This window comes from Centruroides vittatus, unplaced genomic scaffold (genome assembly GCF_030686945.1).
Source record: "Centruroides vittatus isolate TY-2023 unplaced genomic scaffold, ASM3068694v2 contig_1776, whole genome shotgun sequence".
NCBI lineage: Eukaryota > Metazoa > Arthropoda > Arachnida > Scorpiones > Buthidae > Centruroides > Centruroides vittatus.
The window spans coordinates 350,573-356,479 of record NW_027121087.1 but is presented as its reverse complement, the minus strand read 5'-3'; positions in this window follow the sequence as shown (position 1 = coordinate 356,479).

Here is a 5,907-nt window from a genome sequence, read left to right as displayed (position 1 = left end):
TGTCAATTAACTGGAGTCAAGTTGTGGTTTTTTCCAAATATTTAAAGTTGACCAACATGCCATGGAGGGGTTGATTCTAACAAGTTACATTAAATCCGAATTAAAAAGTAAAGAATCTAAGGAAAAGTTTTTTCATTCCATCATAAGTGGAGCTAACATTAAGCAATCAATCTTATAGCTTTAAGGGTTCCAATTGATTCTATAAACCTTAAATTGAAAACAAAACAAAAAATTAAGTTTTTTAAAGTTACAGAAACGAAGAGACCAGAACCGAACTTCCACAACTACATCTTTGTATTGCAGCTGAAGGCGGTGGTATCGAGCATGTAATTAATTGACACCTTCAGGTCTTACCCGTTAAGTGTCATGTCTCTGTTGACCTTTTTTAAAATCTTGCACATTTGAAAACAAAACTTTATGGTTTTTATAAGTAGTCAATATTAAAGATCGTTTATTCCCGTTTAATTTGATTATATAAGTATTTATTGATACAGAATTGATTGTTCATAATAATATATAATGTATACAAATGCAAAAACCAATTTAAATTTTTAAGTTCTGAGATCAGAGCTATGTGTAAACCAAATCTTTCCCTTCTCTCATAAACTTCCGACATTTTAACTAAATTCGTCACTCAACCGTTAAAACAACATCGCCCGGAAGAGATCAAATATCTCTTCAACTATCAAAATTTATAACCCCCCTTTTTGAATGTAAACATTCACCCATCCAAGCACTCATTCTCATACTGCAAGACTTAGTTTACAAAACGTCCGATTTCATCACTTTAAAGGTGTTCAAGGGACCAAAATAACCTTCACACCTAAAGTAACCTTTACCTCCGACAACATTTAATCACATGACGTATTTTCCCAAGACGAATCTATAAAAGCCCGCTTCTTCCCCCTTCAGGGGAGTCTCTTGTCGAACCTCTGGGCTGTGACAATTAGGAATAGACCGAGGAACAGTATCGCCGATTTTGCCTATACCAAGTGCGCGTTACGTATCTAGTCGCGACTTTTTATAATTGTATACGCCGACGACATCAAGGACTGATTCGAACCTCCGAGGAAACATTTAAGTGATGATCAATCGTGTAAACTCTCTCGCCCCTTTCCTGGTAGTCGATAGATACTCAATGTTGGATATTGTAACCGTCTATTTGTTATCTATTAAATCTTCGTTTTTCTTCTTAAATGGTGTCGTTTGCTCGTTTATTGCCTTCGCCTTACCGACGACCCCTCTCATCACCACCACTCGACCTGACAAAAAGAAACTAGACAGAAACGTAAACTAGCCATCCACTGACAAGTGGGCAGTTTTCACCAAACTGTTGCCGAGAAAACCGACATTTATAATTGCACCATTTGAAAAATACATGCTCAATTCCGGGTTTTCCTCTATTTTTTCGATTTAATGTTCCCATCAGCTCGTAACGGAGGGAACATTATTGGGCTGCAATTTGAAAAATTGTAGACCTATAAACTCCCACTGTCGTCCGTCCGTCTGTCTGTCTTTCCTTTCATCTGTCTATCTCTGTTCTTGAGAGAAAGACGAGACCAGATATGGAAACCTTAGGGGCAGGAGGCCCCGATTAACTGTATATCAACTTCCGATACAAACCGGAAGTCATGTTGTTTCAGTTCAGAAATTTTTTCCTGAAAGATGTTAGATAGATGACCCGCACGACTCCATTGTTAAAGGAAAAGCATGATGTACAGGTGTAGGTTTAAATTAATTAAAAATTGCAGCACTGCATTTTGACGATATCACAATAAATAATTGCTCGTTATTTTGCAAAGATTTCAATGAATCATTTTGGCAACTGTATCATCTCCCTGTTTGTAATCAGTCTGCGCGATCTTCTTGTATGAACTGATGTGATACGCTGTTTCGACCATTTCTTTGCACAATTGCATTTTGCGTCAGCCGATGAGTTTTCAATTTTGGCTTTTATTGCATTTGTTCTGATCACCCACTCTTGGGTCGCTAGGATTAAATCCTCGATTTCTATTTTTGGTGTTCCTGATATTAACTATTACCAAATTTTGGCGACGTTCTTCCCTTTGATCTCTAGTGTGGTGCAATGTTTTGCCATGCCAGTTTTCTGTTCGCTTTTTCAAGAAGTTGCTATGATATTCAGGTTTTATTCTCGAACTTCGATTTTTTTTTTTCTTTTCTCACTTCTACCAGCTCCTTTTGGCCGTTTTTGATGTAATCAGCCAGCGTGATTTTCTTTGACAGTTTGTCTCGCAATAAACCTCTATCCCCCGTTATGTAGGTATAGTCTGTCAGTGTCACTACGAGGATGTAGCGCATCGTCGTAAGTTTTCTTGTTTTGCGATCTAGTGTCAAAATCAGCTTGGGTTTAGTTTATGATGCCAGCAGTGTCTTATAACAGGCATGGCCCAGGTATTGGTGGCTTTTATCGTCTTCCCGCCTCAGTTTAATCTGACTTTTCTGGCCCTTTGCGTGTACCTATTCTTTGCTGATGCTTGCTTTTATTATTTTAACTTTAAAACTTCGGCAATTTTATTTTTTACTATTTTCTAAAACAAAAAAATTATACACATATGTATTGTTATATATATATATATATCAATACATATAGAGTGGATCAGGGAAGATGCCTAACATTTTGCGTATGAAGGAAATTATAGCGATAATTTGGGTTTTGGGGCCTCTAACGAAAATATCATATTCTTGAGTATGTTTTTTCAAATAAAACTTTGGAGTATATCAAAAATAATTATGTATTGTGTTTGCAATGACGACTTTTTCACTGTGGCATTTTAGGCATTTCATCCCGAGTATTCGGGTGAGATGCCAAATGCCATTGGGGTAAAATAACAAATATAATTGCATAAAATTAATTTTCGAATATCTTAACCAAATTAAATTTATTGCATATTTAGTACAAAATACTTTATAGTAAGTGTAACAGCACAGTATATAAGTACAGTGGTGCCTCGTATAACGTACGCCTCGAATAACGGACGCTGCGAACAACGGACTTTCTGTTTGGCCGTTACGTGATTCGAGCAACGGACTGGCTGCGAACAACGGACTTTCCGGCATAATTAGTGACTGCCCCATGGGTGCGTTCTTTAATAGCGGTCGCTCTGCGTCTCCCCTACTACGGGAGTGCGCTGCCGTTCGTAGGCATTTAGGAACGACGGTGAAAGAAAAAAAAGATGGCGGCACCCGCACTATCGATAGTATCGTGATGGAGGAATCTATAATTCTAAAACATGAGCTTTTAAAGGCAAAAGAAGAGTCCCAATTGTAAAATTTAACCATAAAATGGATTATTTGTCGAAAGAACATTCAAAATAGCCACGAAAAAAATTTGAATGCCGGCTACCATTCGAAAAAAATTCGTAAAGACACATCACCGCGTGCGCTAACTCGCGCTTTCACAATTTCTAAATTTTCATTCATAAAACCACATAATGGACCCGGAAACGAAACTATCTGAGCCATGGAGGACGCCATGTTGCTTTCCACCGTAAACTACTGCTACAAGCGGCTGTTTTTGCCGTTCTACAATGCCCACTCCCAGCGGAATTTAGGAACGCGTTCTGCAGGAATTTTTAAACGGATGTCGCTCGCGCAGAGTTACGCTGAGGAATAAAAGAACGCACCCCATGTTCATTTTTTTAAATGATATAGTACGGTTATTTTATGCTGCGGAACGAATTAGATGTTTTAACGTGTATTTCTATGGCAAAATGCGTTTCGTATAACGGACGTTTCACTTAACGGACGTGCACCTGGAACGGATTAAGTACGTTATATGAGGCACCACTGTATTAAGTTCCCACCCGTTCTAACGTGCTCTAAGCTCCAAAGACCATTTTGAGAAGTCCTTATATAATTTCTATGCATATCCTGCAATAAAACGAGAAAACAAAAGTTTATTAAAAATAGGCATGTTATCCCAAGAAAAATGTGGCATCTTTCCCATTTGTCTGGGTAAGATGCCTAGTGGATTCACGTGTTCTAGCATTTCCGATCGGGATCGGCGGTAGCTGACAATGGAAACTTTAGAATCTTAACTACATCACACATTAATTGTTTTTTTCACAATTTTTAATAAATTCTATTTTTAACTTTTAGGTTTAAAATGACTAGAAACATTTCACCACAAAAACTTCGTTCTTGTCTTGCTTTTATTCTTCTCAGATGTAGAAAATGGGGTAACGGTAGCCAACTACAGCTTTCCGCACTCAATATTGCCCCAACCATTCATCGTACAAACACATGACAGTATCTGGCGTCACCGTTTGAAAATAACAAAAATTAGGCATCTTACTCCGAATCACTATATACTGTAATTTATATTATATATACTATATGTATTGTTAGTATATTATATATACTGTAATTTATATTTATGTATGGTATTTAATAAAATGAAACGGCATTGGTCTCATTTACTGACTTGAAGTGTTTACTAAAATAATTTTATGGTAATATATAAACAAGTCATTATGACTATACCAATGCGCATTTTAGAATAATTATAAAGTTTATACATTATACTGTACTTATTTGTTACATATATATACAGTATATTAAAGTGAAAAATAAGATGATAGTGCAAATGTTTTAAAAACTATGGCGAAAAGTAAAGAAGCAATTGCATTATGATATGTCACGTAAGGACAATGAAGTATATCAAATCCATTACCTTACTTAAGCTTGTAAGATGGATGACGATTATTTTTGCTAAGTATTTTATAAGAAAATGACAAATATATTTATCAATCGTGATATTCAGCTGAATAATCCTCATTATGTTTGTTTCATTCATATTATTCAAGGATGATGACGACTATATTCTAATTGATTGACTTCTCTTTATTAAGTTATTATTATTATGGTGGGTTTAGTGGGTTATACTCGGTTGACACCGGTGACTGTGTACTATGCTGGACCAGAGTCAAGGCATAGCAACCAAAACACAACTAAAATTAAGTAAGTGTGTCAGTATTCGGGAATTTCCTAATAATGTGGCATGTATTCAATATAGTGGCCTTCTGTAGTGTGATGTATGTATTTCTATTCAATTGTAATGTGCCCAGGCTTTTGTGTAGTGTGTGTGTGTGGTATAACACTTGTAGAGGAGAGAACGACAGGTACAATAAGCACCCTATCCATCCTCCACAGATGCCTTGTCTCCTGGGCGAGTTCTGTGTACTTGCTGACTTTTTCTGTGCATGTGTTTTGTACATTGTGAGTGTTTAGAATGGATATGTCTATAATGTATATGGTTTTATTGTGTTTGTCAATGAGTGTGATGTCTGGTCTGTTGTGGTAAATTGTTTTATCTGCGATTATGGTTCTGTCATAGTACATTTTGTGCGTGTTGTTTCCCAATACTGTTTGTGGAATGTATTTGTAGTATGGTTCGTGGATGTCTAATAATTTGTGTTTCTTTGCAAGCTCTTGGTGTATTATATTTGCTACTTGATTACGTCTGTGTAAATAACTGTCTGTGCCAAGAGCTTGCAACCAGAAGTGATGTGTTGTATAGTTTCTGGCATGATGTGACATTTTCTGCATGTGTCATTTGTGAGTGTTGTATCTCTGAGTATGAGTATGTGTTAGAATATGCACAAATAAAGCAAAGATTGTCAGTTTGGCCTGTTGAAATCCTAAATACTTGTAGAATTCGCCCTCTTCCATGGATTCAATAACGTCTCCATTTCCAAGTGCAAAATATTCTTTCTTCGGGATTCCTTTTTTATGTGAAGTGTTTTGCATTTATCTAGGCCAAACTCCATTTGTATGTCCTTGATGTATGAATGTGTAATTTGTAGGAGTTTATGCATCCACACAAAAACAATTTCATCAAGTTTTATGTCATTCATGTACATGAGATGTGACAGTGTAAACTGTGTT